At 35.7% G+C, this 18,157-nt stretch overlaps 1 protein-coding gene across 5 annotated transcripts in view; it reads right to left on the bottom strand.

Annotated features, from left to right (window-relative positions):
- Positions 1-18,157, bottom strand: part of LOC149799174 (uncharacterized) — a 68,489-nt gene that overhangs the window by 41,840 nt on the left and 8,492 nt on the right. For 2 of the 5 annotated variants that reach the window (XM_089958371.1, XM_089958367.1), the window contains exon 1: positions 9,172-9,911. The exons of 1 other annotated variant lie outside the window; for it this stretch is intronic. The gene's annotated coding sequence lies outside the window, so the exon portion shown is untranslated. Of the gene's footprint in view, positions 1-4,300; positions 4,536-9,171; positions 9,912-18,157 lie in introns of those variants that run through there. 2 more of the 5 variants (XM_089958369.1, XM_089958368.1) reach the window with 2 other exon arrangements.

Genomic DNA, 18,157 nt, shown 5'->3' on the forward strand with positions numbered 1-18,157 from the left:
CCCAAACCATATAGTTCATCACACACTGAGACAAGGAAATCCCAATCAAGGGGTTACATTATTTGTCTCACCACAAGATTCCGCATAGAGGCAAGACAATAATGTAAGCCCGTGACTGGGATTTCCTTGTCTTGATACAAACATGAACACAGGTTATTTTTCTCACCCAGTTTTTTTCATTCAAATTAAAATAACCCTGTGCTTTTGCAATAAAGTTAGCGTATTCAACACTTACAGTATTATTTAGGTAATATTATTGCCTATTACTTGATACAAAGGTCATCAGGTCTTGTACTCTTTTACAAAAATCAGAATACCAGTAACTATCCAAAGAGAATCTAGCTATATATTCCACTCTTAGAAGAAAGAAAAAAGTTATAATTGTCATATGTTGGAAGTATGAGTGTCTGGAACAGCGTGCTATTGTTTATAAACACTGCGCATTAATACAAATAACTTAATGAAGGCAGTGGGCTTAACTGTTGCCCCGAAGTACACTAGTTCTATGCATGATAAAATAATAAACATAAAAACCTTTGATATTATTACTATATTTTCACAGTTAATCGACGGATATCATATGAAAATAACAATAATTAATATCTTTTATATGGAGAACTTTTAACTTTTATCAGTTCTAATTTAGAAAAAGTTATATGGTAGTCAAATTTACGATACAAAATGTGGTACACAAATCTAATGAAGTGTGTAATAACTGTGGGGAGATTTCTAATTTAATCATATTTTGTGTCCTGGAAAATATGGCAAGCTTTGCTATTAGTAGCGCAATGATACACTACATGGAAATCTTCTTGTGGAATAGCATGGACTGATGAACGATTGGTAAGTGCAGTATGTCTGACATAACACATTTCTGGTTATTGCCAACTTTCCGACATATCTTGAAATAGTTTGGTAGCCAGTGCATAGCCTGAGTTTCTGGAAGAGTGTTTTCTGTTAATTTCTAGCATAATAACAAATAGCTCAATTTCATGTACAGGTGTGTGTCTGTCTCTCTTAAAATGTTTTGTATGGTGTATTATCAAAGTTGGAGAGAACTTAGGTTGCGGTATGAGTGAAGTTCTTTTTGTTATATACATGTATCTGTTTTTATTCTTATTTTGCTTTATAACAAATGTGTCAGGCACAGCAAAAGACCACAAGGGTTTTTTCTTTTTTCATGTAGTTCCTAGCGCGTGGCCACCATGACCAAGACAACCAGAATGAAATAAAAAAGTAAGGTTAGCAAATCAGCTAGATTTCTTTGTTGCATTGTTGAGAATAGAACTAGTACAACGATTAACATACATGTAACAAAATCATCTACTTCAAGGTGCTGATGATCTTTTTATAATGGGGAAGGCATGATATTCTTTTGAGCTGAAATATTTCCATTTCTTTTACCTCAAGATAATTTTTTTCCCAAATAATAGCACAGATACACTATGGGGTTAGTTTGCTAAAAGTCAGAGCAAGACATTTTTTCAAGCTAGTAACAGACAGAAATCAAACAAAAATGTGTCAGGCCCCTGTTCCAGATTTTTGAGTTCTTGGTCCTAATATAATTGCAGCATACCATGGTACATATTCAGAAATAGGGTTGGGATCAAACTAAATTAAGCACTGAAGGTCAAACTGGCCGACTTCCATACTTTTACTGTATAATGAAATAATTACGTTTAACTACACAACATGGTTTATAAAGAACAAACATAAATTTCTACGATCTGTCTCTGGTATTTACCATTATCATTCTTAGTTTCCCACTATATTATTATGTTGATATATCTATAAAAATATTTATCCCTGCACAGTTGTGCCCTGACAATTAAATAAATTTATTGACCATGAAGTGCTGCAAATACATTTTGACTTTATATGTTTGTGATGTAATGCAAAATGCAATTTAATTAAATATATCAAGAAATATAACCGAGATATGAAAAATAATTTTTATTGTGATATATTTTGTATCCCTGCTACAAACTATTACAGCCTAAGCACAAAACTTAAGAATAATTACACGTGAAATTTATGTGTATATCCCAGGCAGAGTAGGCCTAAATGTTGTCATTTATCGTGGTCGACAATCACAGACAGTTGTGTAGAAGTTGGCCGTGAAAGAATTATGTTACCAAACATAAACTTATTTTCTCGTTAAAAGAATTATTTTCCAATGGAGATGCATGTATGTATTTGTCGTTTATGAACGGAAAACTTTGATCACACAACATACACAATTCCTGTATGTTAATAACCTTATCCATCGAAGGCAAGGTTAAAGGTGACCAATCATAGATCTTTTTTTATGGATTTGGATCAAGTTCTCTTCGCATGCTGTTGTAGTGCATTTTGCAAGCCACTGATCTATATATTTATATCACTGTTACGAAAACGTCAAACAAACATGAAATGCTATATATACATATACATATATATATATATATATATATATATATATATATATATATATATAAGTTTTGTTTCACTATGTGATGGCAGTTATAAAGTCTGACACAAACAAATGTTGGTCTCAGTGACCTGCAATCGTATGACTCATTTGAGATTAGATAAAATTGTGTTAAAAGGATCTTTCCCCACAGCGACTTACATGACCCACTTGAGATCTTACATGACCCACTTGAGATTGTATAAAACCGTTAACAGGCAACTAATTCCCCACAGCTAACATGACCCATTTGAGATTAGATAAAACAGGGGTCGGCAACCTATTTTACACAGCATGCCACTTTTTTCCAGATTAATTGCAAAATTTACGAGGCGCGTGCCACCAGTAAGAGAGTAACACTGCTAAAATCAATATTTTTGGCTGCCCTTCGTGTGCCACACAAAACCTCTTGACGTGCGACCTTGTGGCACGCGTGCTGTAGGTTGCTGACCCCTGAGATATAACTGCGTTTTAACAGACAACTCTTTCCCCACAACCACTAACATGACCCACTTGAGATCACATAAAACTGTGTATTAACAGGCAACTCTTTCTCCCACAACGACTAACATGACCCACCTGAGATCAGATAAAACTGTGTTAACAGGCAACTCCTTCACCACAACAACTAACATGACCCACTTGAGATCAGATAAAACTGTGTGTTAACAGGCAACTCTTTCCCCACAACAACTAACATGACCCACTTGAGATAATAATGTGTGTTAACAGGCAACTCTTTCCCCACAACAACAAACATGACCCACTTGAGATCAGATAAAACTATGTGTTAACAGGCAACTCTTTCCCCACAACACCTAACATGATCCACTTAAGATCAGATAAAACTGTTTTTACAGGCAACTCTTTGTAATCCCGACTTTATCCATACTAATTATTAAATCCTGGCCCATTATATAATCGACTGCATCTGTTTGAGAAGATCCAAAAACGGAGCGAGGAGAACGTAAATAAAGAATAACAAGAAAGTCTACGTGTATCATTTTTAACAAAATGTGAAAATCGACCGACACTACACAGGACACAGCTTCATAATTTCAAACAAGTGTGCAATTTGGAAAAGATGAATTTCAGAGATAATTAACCACCTAATATTAATGACAGAATTTAGGTTTCTCATGCTCTTAAGTCAAATAATCTTTTAGCGTATACAATCAGGATGGAATTAGACATGAATAACATCTATAAAAATAGCTCATGGTTTCGAACAATTTACCCATCAGGCAAAAACGTATCAATTGCAACCCAAACACACGCAAATACCAAGTTTTTGGCCGAGTATAAATATGGTTTAATGTATTTACTTAGTTCGACAAGAATCAATTCAGCGGGAAACTTCTGACACAAGACACTAGACAGAACGCCGTTCGAATGAAATAAACACAGACACCAATCATTAAACATTTTAAGCGAGGTTTCTTCCTGAATTTTGTGAATAAAAGCAAAGCAACGTGAATGACAGCATTAGTCAGCGTGCATATCGTACACAACGGTACCTGAAATAATTCTAACATTAAATGAATGTCAACGCTCTAAAAAATACACGGAACAAACTGTAAGCTAATTAACGAGCGAAATACACGGCTTCGAATTTAGATTTTTTTAAAAAATGATATCTTGTGAACAGTGAAAGGTGACAGGAATGTGTATGCATATACAACACTAATCTACCACCTAATGGTCTTTATTTTAAAAAATAATAGATAAAATTCACTCGCCGCTAACATACAGAAAAAACATACCATACAACCGATGAACGAAAGATTCATTTTGAATGCATTATTAAGCGAAGAAGTTATCAGTACTTGTCACAGTGAAAATAAACATTACCTTCCCAGGGAAATCAATATGGATCTGTTCCACGAGTTTCACACACGTGCAGAAAGTAAATGATATTCCATGGAGATCCGCCTTTTTATGTTGCTGCGGTCAATGTCAAATTCAGTTAATAACAATAAATTGTTAATAATATTAACTGTTATATCACATTCAGTTATTTGTTGAAAACCGTGACAATCGTAATATAGCGCAGTATTATATACCGTCTGTGTGGTTAGACCATCACAACGCCTAAAGGCTGAATGAACTATAATCGAGGTGTTGAACTGTATGAATTACAAAAGGTCTAAAAATAACATGATAGGCGGGGTCTAAAATTACTCTGCTCGTTGAAAACGCAACAGCAGATAAGCATATTTGCCAACAGAAGACACTCATCTAGCGTATAAATTAATCCACCATCTAGCTATGTTTGCTTGACGATTTGATCTCTTTTCAACTGAGTCTTTTTCAATATTCGCAAAGAGTGAAAATGTATCTGCGACTGAAATTATTAGGATTAAAACTTCTGTCAGTTTATTAGAAGACAAATAAATAATTATATCGCTATTTATCGTTCCAAAAGAAAGTCCAGATTGGTGATGAAAATGGTCTGATACAGTGGCGTCACTCGGGTTGGTGTCACCCAGTGCGGTAGCTCATGGTGTCACCCCCATGGTCCTCCTTCCGTAACAGACCATACAGAATCCTTAGTAATGTAATTTTGGTGTCACCCCCTCTGATGGTGTCACCCGGTGCAGTCCGCACCCCCCGCATCCCCCTAGCGACGCCACTGCTGTGCCTGCTAGTCATGTATTTAACTATGATCGGTTATCCGCTTATGAAATCCGACTAGACCGAGCAGTGTGTGCTCTGTAAAATTTGCAATTTTTCATTTTGGTGTCACCCCTCTGAGATGGTGTCATCCGGTGCGGTCCGCACCCACCGCACCCCCTTAGCGACGCCACTGGTTTGATAGACTGATAACTGATTTAGTGAGCTTTAACTAATAGGGCGAATAATGTCGTAAGGTAAGGACAAACAGAAAATATTTGGCATAAGTCTAGATTTTCAAAACAAATGGTGTTATATAACTATTGCTGTATATATGAGCTAGATAATCATTTATAGCAAGCATTAAATGTGAGGAATAATAGACGATACAAATATTCCCTTTTCCAGACTATTTTTGTTCACTTATGGGATAGCCGTGCTATTCAATATCATTGCCATGGTTACTTACAAATAACACCCAACTAGACAAGTACAACACATCTGTTTATATTTAAATTTTACCTCTCTTTAGGAATTCCGTTAATTAATTTTTTGAAAGTTTTATTTAAATGTAAAAATTAATGATGTTCTTTATTTAAGACAATTTTCAGACTATCGCATGCCCAGACACGAAGGAATCACTCTTGATGGTACTATCGGATCATATATATCCAGGGGCGTATTAACCATTAAGCAGACTAAGCACGTGCTTAGGGCACCAGGGCCAAAGGGGGCACCACAAAGTTGAGAAAAGGGTGAAAAGAAAAAAAAAAACGAATGAAGATTTGTAAAAAAAAATGATAAAACTAGTGCAAATTGATCACAATGTTCTGTTTCTTGATCATGGTGCACCCTAGGGTTATCTTCCCAGGTGTACCACAAGGAGGGGGGAACCAAGATTTGTCAGTGCTTAGGGCACCAGTGAACCTTAATCCGCCCCTGTATATATCAAAGGAATAATCGCGATGGTTTGTTATTTTTTGTTTGTTTTCGGGGGGGGGGCTAATCCAACAGTGTAGCGACCGTATAAAGACAATAACCTTATATAAACTGTTTTTAAAAGTCGACACATTCATGTATTTTGAACTGCGATGGGAACTGTCTGCTTTCCCGACTGCTACCACGTGCAAGTAAATGTTTTAGGCAATCGTCGTATGCGTAAATCCCCAAATTTACGAAAATAAACTAACATTCTTTCTTCTGTTTTATTGAAAAATCAAACTTAGTCATCAGTATTGGCCTTGATATAGTTTTTAATGTGTCGGTCAATTTGATATTATTAAAACAAGCGCATATGTGTGTAAATTATGTCATGTGAAAATTTTTGTCCTGAAGGAAAAATATAACATTATTTGTGCTGTTGTGAAATTACTTTTTCGTGGGGGGCCCGGAGTGGCCGAGTGGTCTAAAGCGCTGTCCGTCACGGATCACTGCCATCTCACCTCTGTCTGCGTGGGTTCGAGTCCAAGGCTCGGCAAATGTGGATATGTGAGAAAGCTTGCCGGTAGCTTCTCGTGGGTCGGTGGTTCTTTCCGGGGTTTTCCCGGTTCTTCCTCCACCATTAATAATGGCCGCCATGTATAGCCTATCTTGTGCTGAAAAATGGCATTAATCCCTATAACAACATATAACAACTTTTTCATGACTGCGGAAAATGTGAAAGTTGGTTTTGAAAAATTTTAATATGCAGTGAAACATCTGCTTCAGTAAATGGATATTTTTAACTGATTAAGGACTTTTTTTTAAGAAGGTAAAAACTAAGCGAAAGCTCTGTAAGTGTCTCACTCTCGATACGACTGTGTCAAGTTATCTTCCGCTGTTAACGACAATGTCTTTTGTCAACGAGACCAGTGCAGCGCATGAAATAAAATACGCCTGAATGTGTTTCAGTACTAGATAAAATACTTGGAAAGACTAGGTCTAACACTTCAGTGACTTAATGAAACATATAAAGAATATTTTCTAAAGTCAGGAGTCACTATCAAGTGTACAGATTAACATGCAACCTGAACACTATTTCTTCGGGATCTTTGGAGTGGTGCAAATTATTATCTTATATACGAAATTTAGATTTAAATGCGTTAGATCAAAAGCTCGGCAGATTTATTCAAGTCAAGCAAATGCTCAAATAACAATGTATCATTCATCTAGAAACACAACAATAATACACACACACACACGCACACACACACACACACTCCAAAAGCAGCAAAGAAGGGGAATACGTGATGAATTTATCACATAAAGACATCTTTTTCCATCCAACTCTAAACCCTAAATATTGAATTTGAACACCAGTCAGAGACAGGCACTGAAAATTGCAAACTTTGCCCTGACAACGTGACATTTGTAAACAGATCGAAAGAACTTTCTCCGCACCTACATGTGGTTAGTATCTGCTAGTCAAGATCATGCTAAGTCTGGGAAATGCAAAGAGAAAGGAAATGAAGAACAAGTACGTTCCATATTCACATACCAGTCAAACTGCCCTCAGTAGGTCGCATCATTCATAAAAATGAACCACTACTGACACGTGCAAAACTCGAAGACGATCTTTCTTCATAAACGAGCTGTACTTTATGCATGCTAAAATATAAAAGACGCAATATTCTCATATAGAAATCGAAGCCGCCCTAACCCAAGCACCAGCGGGTACCGGTATATCCGAACCCAGCTACGATGTCGTAGCCTCAACTTGATTTGTTGTGGTTGAGGCTACGAACTGATCCCATAACATGTAATGGAGCAAAAAAAAAAAAAAAAAAAAAAAAAAAATTATCATCACTAAAGTCGGGGGCCCCGAGTGGCCGAGTGGCCGAGTGGTCTAAAGCGCTCACCGTTACGGATCACTGCCATCTCACCTCTGTCTGCGTGAGTTCGAGTCTCGGATTTGGCTAATGTGGTTATGTGAGAAAGCTTGCCAGTAGCTTCTCGTGGGTCGGTGGTTCTTTCCGGGGGATTCCCGGGTTCTTCCTCCACCATTTATACTGGCCGCCATGTATAGCCTATCGTGTGCTGAAAAATGGCGTTAAACCCTACAACAACAACAACAACAATCATCACTAAAGTCAGAAAAACAAACAGTGTAGAAATCTACTACATAAGTATTATCATGTTGTGAAAGAAGTTTGGCTTATTTTGAATTTAATAAGCCCTTACACGATAAAATAAATTGGCATGGTTACACTAACCTTATCCTGTCCGCCATGACAGATAACGCGAGACTCTCGCCGTGACCCCTTTTCTACGTAATGCTTGCCAGACCATATTTGGATATTCTACGCTATGTTATTACAATCAAGTGGCGAATAATCGCTTCTTGGTGGAGTTTCAAAGTTGCCGATAAACCGTATTTTTAATGCGCAGAATTTCTGACTCAAATCACGCCAAATTTTTACTACGATTTGTTTACGTTTCCAAATAAGGCGTCAATGTCCTTATATGGCACACAAACAAACGAGGCTGAGAACGGAAGTAATCATTATTTGAACTAATATGGCAGACGATCTAAACGAAAATATCGGCTAAAAAAGGTAAACGAGATTTTACAACTATTTCTACAATGATTTTCGATACTTCCGGTATTAAATAAGAGGACTACTCAATTTATTGGATTATATGCAAGGAATTTGTTTAAAGTGTTATTATTAGGCTAAAAGAGTGCCGGGTGTGAATCACACCCGGCTTGCTCCATTGACACGTATATGCTCATGTTAGTACCCTGTCCACGAGGTAGGAGTAAGGGTACTAATATTAGTACTAATCCGAACCCTGTATGGACAAATGGTGGAAACTCCGCAAGGATATGATGATAACTATCACATTTCCCAGTACAGTTACGGGTGAAACGTTGAATATTCATGATGTTACAATTCCTTGCAAAACAGAAACAAATGTGATCTATTGCATCAAACGCAAGGTGGCCAAACATATTCCATGCCCTGGCCAAACTTTTCCTCGAACAGAAGAACAGTAATAACAAAATGAAAGTGGAAAAGGGCTGATAAGAAGAAAAGATATGAAGGGGCTGAAGTACACGAATGTAAACATGTTGCAAAGTTACCATCAGAAGATAATCAAATAATTAGCATGTAACTGGACTATCTTACCAATTCCACGAGTTTTGGAACTTCACCAACTGTCGTGCAACACTGTAAATAATTCCCTCTCTGAAAGGAACAAATGTGAATGTTTTCAATATCTTCACCGACATTCAGCAAAATACTGACTCACGACATACCGAATTGCTTGCTCTGCTCGGGCTGCATGTCGGGAGTTTCTTGGTGGTTCTAAAAGTAGCTGTCAACAATTAACACCCGGGACAAGGAGGTGGAGATGACGGAAATGTGTGCCCAACCTCTTCTGACACTATTTCCGCCCACCTTTGTAACCAGCTTCTGCTTTGGCTTTGCAGGCATTACTATCGGTTCAAAAATGCATCGTGTTGCACTGTTAGCTTATTTGTATCAAAACAAGACTTGAGAAGAACTGCACCTTCGTAGCCGCCATGAATGTGTATCAGATCCCAGTCTTGCAGCTAGCCATGAACGTATAATAGCTCTTAACTCCGTAGCTACCCATGAATGTATATTAGCTCTTAACTCCGTAGCTACCCATGAATGTATATTAGCTCTTAACTCCGTAGCTACCCATGAATGTATAATAGCTCTTAACTCCGTAGCTACCCATGAATGTATATTAGCTCTTAACTCCGTAGCTACCCATGAATGTATAATAGCTCTTAACTCCGTAGCTACCCATGAATGTACATTAGCTCTTAACTCCGCAGCTACCCATGAATGTTTGCCATGTCCAAGTCTGGCAACTATCTATGAATGTCTATCAACTCAGAACTCATGAATGCATGTCCGATCCCAGCCTGGCAACCAGCCAACCTGTAATCTATCATCTAGATCGTATTTATGTCATTCGAGTGGATTTTTTAAATTTTCGAGCACACCTTGTATGTATGTATGTATGTATCTATGTATGTATGTATGTATGTATGTACTCTTCAAAAGAGATTAAATTCACTTAGTTTCTGTATTTTTCATTATTTTGTTAATAATAGTAATAGGAGCAGTTAAATGACATTAATGAACACACAATATACTAAACATAAACATGTATTTACAAAAGTACAATGATTGTCATTAGACCTCCGTATTAAATATCATATCCAGTATGGAAAGCAAGGGAAATACAAAAATATATGTATTATCTTCAAAAGCAATGCATTTTTAAAGAACATCCATCAAATTAGACATAATGATACTGTACTCCATTTTAAATTTTAATGAACATTTTGCTTACATGCTTAATCTGTGGGTACAAATAAGAAAAAATATGGTCGATAACCTAATCTGAAAGTCACATAATCTCATATTCTTATGTAGGTAGGTAGGTAGGAGGTTTAACGTTACGCCAGCACAATACAAGCTACACCATGCGCATTCAGTATTAAGTTATAACTATGTAAAGACAAAGAATTGAGGGTGGAAAAAAGAAACCTTAGGCAGATAAACTCTCATAAATAAATGTAAATACGTAGTACTGCAGCATAAAGATAAAAAGTAAAGATGTTGTTGTTGTTGTGGGGTTTAACGCCATTTTTCAGCACACGATATGCTATACATGGCGGCCAGTATTAATGGTGGAGGAAGAACCCGGGAAAACCCCGGAAAGAACCACCGACCCACGAGAAGCTACTATCAAGCTTTCTCACATACCCACATTGGCCAAATCTGAGATTCGGGCCTTCGCAGACAGAGGTGAGATGGCAGTGATCCGTAACAAAGAATGCTTTAGACCACTTGGCCACTCAGGGCCCCCCACACCCAGTCTACAGTGGCCAGGAAAATTGAACATTTCCACCAAACCCATAGTAACCAGGAGAATTTTATATATCCAGCCACCCAGTAATAACCTTGATAATAATAAAAAATTGACCCAGCACATAGTAATCATGATAATTAACAATTCAACTCAGCCTTAGCAGCCATGATAACTTAGTATTTCCACCAAGCCCTTCAGTAACCAGAATAAATGAGATATCAACAAAGCAGATACTTAAACCAACAACAAATAAAAAACAAATATCGTTTTAAACACTGCAAATCTGTCGAATCAATTTTTATTTATTGTGCAAATGTGAGATTTTTACAAAATTTAAAATTTCATATATTTCAGTACATGTATATTTACATAAGTATCGAAACATGAGTGAATCATTTTGTCTTCACTAGCAAGCACTGCACTGTACACAGATTTGATTACACATTACTGCACTGTACACAGATTGATTACACATTACTGCACTGTACACAGATTGATTACACATTACTGCTTACATGGCCTGGTTTAAGTCATGCGAGTGCCTAGACTGCATTATTCTAATTGCATCTATTTAAATATTTAATTAAAGGCCACTAGACTGAGAATTTTGTTCTTCATATTATTAGCACATATTTTCCATCTTAGGCCTGCCAATTAACCACTATAATGTAAAAAAAATTGTGCATGTGCTCTCGTGTACAATTATATCTAACAAGTTTTTGGTTGGTCAATTTTTGTCAAATTTTAGAAACCAAGACACTGCATTTTCTAATGACATTAAATATTTGTACCTACTTGTAATTACAGCAATGTAATATAGGTATTCCTATAGCCCTATCAGTTAGAATTAATTGCAATATATAGTATCTACTGTGCTCGGCTAAAGTCATATAGCTTTAATAAATGGTGTATTTACCCAAGCAGGTAAATAATCCTTAATACATCTATGGAAACCCATGTGTGCTAAATTCCATCATAAATCTATTCACAATGGAGAGGTAATGAAATCAATCACACGTAAAGATGGTCTTGATATAGACAAGTCTGAAAGAAAAGCAATTGACTTGGAACTAAAAGAAGGCAGGTATTGCATTCATCAATGTGTAACTTCTGAAACATAATTTTCATCCAAAAACCTGAAAAAAAATCAAAGTTGATAATTATCCCAACAGAATAATTTTAAGAACACAGTCCAGATATCATCCCTAACACAGTCACATTTAACTGCATCATCTCATCTCGTACTGTAGAGCTAACTGTCTACAGCATAACGTCAGCAGATAGAATGAGACCTCGTCTATCAAATAATGCTGACCTTGTGATGAGAAACCGTTTTCAGATAAAATCAAAATGATTAGAAAAATATAACCTGAAGAAGAACACCTCATAAATTTTATTTCTCATGTCAGTTATTTTGAAATGTTATCCCATAATGTATTAGAAATTTGAAGAAACGCTGACAGTAAGCAATTTATTAAACTCTAACATTTACTACCTTATCCCTGTTCTATGTAACATTTGTCATACTACTGGTACATCAATCTGTGAAAGCCAGGTTTTGTTGTGGTTATAGGTTTTTAACACATTTTTCAGCACAAAATAGGCTATACATGGTGGCCAGTATAAACGGTAGAACTACTGACCCATGAGAAGCTACTCCTAGTAACTGAAATAATGAACTGGTTTATGATACACAAGGTTTTGAATACCTTAAGACAATATGTTGGAATCCATTGTGTGTGTGTGTATATATATATATATATATATATATATATATATATATATATATATATATATATATATATATATTAGAGCTGGGTACCACAAAAAATTTTGTACTGCTTGTTATATACATAAATTTGCATTGTTCGTTAGTTTTTTCTCCATTATATGTGATGTATACGTATATTTTGGACTTGACCTTCTCTAAAATCAAGTTCACTGTGCACCTGACCAGTAACTTTTATTTTGTAAGCAAATAATACATAGTTAATACACTGTATTTCTCTATGAGACTGGGTTAAATATTAGGACCATTATCAATGGAAGTAAACATGTTTATTTGGGTCTAGGTCTAGGACATTGGTATTCCCCATGAATAAACCTGTTGTACCTAATGTTTACCATGTTCCTTAATATAATTTTAGTGACATCTTTTATCTTGCTGACAGCTTAGAATATTACAGAAATAAAATTTTGACCCTCATCCTGGTTTTTCTTTTGTGTCCTAGCTTTTTATATAATGCTGTTTACTTGACAAATTGCTCATTTTTGCATTTAACATCTGTGGCAGAATAAGTCTTATTGTTGTGGTCAGTATTTCATTTGGGTGGAATTATTTATTTAAATTATTACTCACTGTAAATACAACATGCTCATCTATAATATCTTTGGACTGGAACATTAATTTGGAATTATATTTGGACTTGTGATAAAACTTTAAGGACTATTTGGGATTTAATTCACAATACTGTAAGTTCTTTTTAATTTTCACTTTGTATTCAAAGGAAATAAACTATTTGTTGAATTTTACAAAACTTGTTGGTTTTTGCTCTTTTCTATTACATAGTTTAAGGCCATAGAGTCATAATACACTGTATTTCTCAACATAACACGATACACATCACAGTATACCACAATTGAATTAGGGACCAAGATTCAATGTTCTGGGAAAAGGGATTGACACGTTTGTTTAATTTCTGTCTTTCAATACTTGGAAAAATATCTTGCTCCGATTTTTAGTAGACAAAAAATATTACTTATCTTGAGATAAAAAAAAGAAATATTTCAGCTGAAAAGAAAATCAAAGCCCCCCTCCCCCCATCTGAGACACTAAGAATTAAATGGCCAGTTTATTATAGTAGATTAACATGCCTTGTATATGTTAATTATTGTACAAGTTGTCATTCTAAACACTGTAACTAATGTGGGATTATTAAGCTTACACTATAACTGATACTGGAAAAGACATTATGCTGATATCAGACAGACTACTGATAAAAATAGGAAGTGTTGATACTGGAGCCTAAAATTTTCAAGCTATACTACTGCTATAATAGGATACACTACTGCTATAATAGGATACACTACTGATATAATAGGAGAAAACTCTGAGTGAAATCACAACACTCTGGCAAGATATTGTTCAGAGAGGGCCAGTAAATATGAAACACATTAAATCCACAAATGAGAAAATATTTAGTGGACTTGAGAAATTATGTAAAGTTATATTTACTAGCCCTCAATGATAAATTTCTTGCCCGGTGTTGGCATCCCATTCCAAGTTTCCCTGATTATTATATCAATAGTTTAGTTAGTAAATTGCAGGCTTTAGAATCAACACTTCCCATCTGTATCAACTGGCTCTTTAATGTCAGCACAATTAATTCACAGTACCAGCTATAGTGTAAGTTTACTCATCCCGTTTTAGTTAGGATAAATAAATATGTGTGTTCCGGTCAATCGACCAACCCTGCTTTTCGTTGCTGACCATTGGTTAAATAAAAAACATTTTAAATATTTTTTTTGAAAATTCTGAAATTGATTTGTGTATCTAATTGAGCTTGTTTAGCCCAGTACTTGACGAATGCTTAGTACATTATATATACAAATCGTTATAAGATAATAAAAAAACACTACCCTAAATTTTTTTTAAAAATTCCGAAAATGATTTGTGCATCTAACTGAGCCAGTTTAGCTCAGTACTTGAAGTGCTTATTACATTATATATACATTGCACTAATCATTATAATATATATAATGTTTAAAAAAAAAATACCTACCCTAATTTTAAACTCGTGCAATAGGCAAAACATATTGGGGAGGGGCCTTGCAGGCTTGCTTTGTTAGGGTTTGCACTGTGTCACGTTTGCTAAGCCCCAGCTATTGAGTCATGTATAAGCTCTAATCTACCTGTCTTGGGATATTACCACGGCATTGTGTTTGATCTCTAAACATTGGCGCAGGGTTAGTGTTGAACTCTTACTCAAGGTTACCATGACCAGCCAGAGACCAGAAACTTTAGTTGGCAAAGGTGACCAGTCGTGTCACTTAAAAAAAGCTTGCCGATATCACATCTATATGTTAAAGGTTAGTTCAAGGATCAAAAGCAAAGTCCACGGGGTGAACGGGGTGTGTTCTTATCCATCCCCACATGACAGACAGCAAGAGGGACATTGTCTGCTAAGTTTGATTGGATCAGTCCACAGCGATATCCAATCAAAAATTGAGACAGAGGGCATGATTACAATTCAGACCCGAATGATACCTTCCGAACTCTTAAGATTAATTCAGTATTTGCCTGAAAGGATTGCAGATCAATAGGGTTTACTCCGAGAAAAGAAGCCACTCGTAATCTGGCAGCAGAACTTAGAGGTAGATTCTAAGGAAAGACAAAGCTTTGAAAACGTCAGTAAGTTATTTGCTCGATTTTTTCAGACTATTATGGCATCATAATTGTAATTATTTGTAGTACACACACTTAATTACTATGATCATTTAGTATGTAGAATTACCTTTGTAGTGTTTCATTTACATGCATATTTGAGAAATGGGCTTGGGCCTTACGTAGAGAATTATTAGATGCGAGGCTGAATTATGTAGATTGTTAGCTTGTGGTCAGAATTAATTTTGTAATTCACTATTAGGTTACTTCGTAGTAAACCAGTGCATTTATTAATGTGTTATGTTAGAATTTACACATGCTTGAATTGTGACTTTCGAAAATGGTTGAAGTATGGATGTATGAATATATCAGAGCATGGATATTTTAATATTTGCATACCTTGTATGAGTTGTAAGGTAAAGAAATGCGTCTGATTATTGTGATATTGTTTAGTATAACAGGATTAGGAATATGTACTGATGTGATGGAATTTATTGATGTATGTATAAGAAGTAATTGATATCGTGCTGTATTATGACGTTTGTTTTCCCATACAAGAATGTATGGGTATCTCAATGTGAATGAATGCATGACCGAAGAAATTTAATAGCCGTTATCTGATGATAGGCTGTGTATAGTGTGAGATGAGAGGGCTAAGGAAAAAGATTGTACCATCCTTGTGTTTTCACAGGAAGCTTTTTAGGGGACAGAAAACTTCAGATTACATTGGGTCCCAAGTCTTCAAGAGTTGGAAATGGAACTGAGACAGTAGCCGAGATAGTCGAAGTCAACAGAAGTGTAGTCGTGGGGGAGAAAGTGGAGGAGGAGGAGAAGGAGTCTAGAGAAAGTGGAGGAATAGGAGAAGGAATTTGGAGAATAGTCGGGGAGGAAGAGAAGGAATTGGGAGAAATAGGAGAGACAAAGGATACAACAGATGAGTAGAAATACAAAGACAGATGGAAATCAATCTTATACTGCTAATCAAGTCATGCAATAGGCTTAATAAAGGGTCGCGTGGAAGGAGTGTAATTGGAAACTTTAGTCCATTAATTATTGAACTGTTATTAAATTGTTATTCATTGAATTTCAATCTTTTTTGTATATTGAACCATCTAACCGTCAGCATTGCTGACTGAGGCTTGGAGCTTTACATCAATCTTTCACTAAATTTAACTTCCAACAAAATAGAGCTTGGGAGGGACTTCTATAATAGTTTAAATAAAATATTGGGAGCACCCCACCCCAACCATATAGTTCATCACACACTGAGACAAGGAAATCCCAATCAAGGGGTTACATTATTTGTCTCACCACAAGATTCCGCATAGAGGCAAGACAATAATGTAAGCCCGTGACTGGGATTTCCTTGTCTTGATACAAACATGAACACAGGTTATTTTTCTCACCCAGTTTTTTTCATTCAAATTAAAATAACCCTGTGCTTTTGCAATAAAGTTAGCGTATTCAACACTTACAGTATTATTTAGGTAATATTATTGCCTATTACTTGATACAAAGGTCATCAGGTCTTGTACTCTTTTACAAAAATCAGAATACCAGTAACTATCCAAAGAGAATCTAGCTATATATTCCACTCTTAGAAGAAAGAAAAAAGTTATAATTGTCATATGTTGGAAGTATGAGTGTCTGGAACAGCGTGCTATTGTTTGTAAACACTGCGCATTAATACAAATATCTTAATGAAGGCAGTGGGCTTAACTGTTGCCCCGAAGTACACTAGTTCTATGCATGATAAAATAATAAACATAAAAACCTTTGACATTATTACTGTATTTTCACAGTTAATCGACGGATATCATATGAAAATAACAATAATTAATATCTTTTATATGGAGAACTTTTAACTTTTATCAGTTCTAATTTAGAAAAAGTTATATGGTAGTCAAATTTATGATACAAAATGTGGTACACAAATCTAATGAAGTGTGTAATAACTGTGGGGAGATTTCTAATTTAATCATATTTTGTGTCCTGGAAAATATGGCAAGCTTTGCTATTAGTAGCACAATGATACACTACATGGAAATCTTCTTGTGGAATAGCATGGACTGATGAATGATTGGTAAGTGCAGTATGTCTGACATAACACATTTCTGGTTATTGCCAACTTTCCGACATATCTTGAAATAGTTTGGTAGCCAGTGCATAGCCTGAGTTTCTGGAAGAGTGTTTTCTGTTAATTTCTAGCATAATAACAAATAGCTCAATTTCATGTACAGGTGTGTGTCTGTCTCTCTTAAAATGTTTTGTATGGTGCATTATCAAAGTTGGAGAGAACTTAGGTTGCGGTATGAGTGAAGTTCTTTTTGTTATATACATGTATCTGTTTTTATTCTTATTTTGCTTTATAACAAATGTGTCAGGCACAGCAAAAGACCACAAGGGTTTTTTCTTTTTTCAAGTAGTTCCTAGCGCGTGGCCACCATGACCAAGACAACCAGAATGAAATAAAAAAGTAAGGTTAGCAAATCAGCTAGATTTCTTTGTTGCATTGTTGAGAATAGAACTAGTACAACGATTAACATACATGTAACAAAATCATCTACTTCAAGGTGCTGATGATCTTTTTAAAATGGGGAAGGCATGATATTCTTTTGAGCTGAAATATTTCCATTTCTTTTACCTCAAGATAATTTTTTTCCCAAATAATAGCACAGATACACTATGGGGTTAGTTTGCTAAAAATCAGAGCAAGACATTTTTTTAAGCTAGTAACAGACAGAAATCAAACAAAAATGTGTCAGGCCCCTGTTCCAGATTTTTGAGTTCTTGGTCCTAATATAATTGCAGCATACCATGGTACATATTCAGAAATAGGGTTGGGATCAAATTAAATTAAGCACTGAAGGTCAAGC

This window comes from Sinohyriopsis cumingii, chromosome 5, assembly GCF_028554795.1.
Source record: "Sinohyriopsis cumingii isolate HCF-2022 chromosome 5, ASM2855479v2, whole genome shotgun sequence".
Classification (NCBI taxonomy): Eukaryota; Metazoa; Mollusca; class Bivalvia; order Unionida; family Unionidae; genus Sinohyriopsis; species Sinohyriopsis cumingii.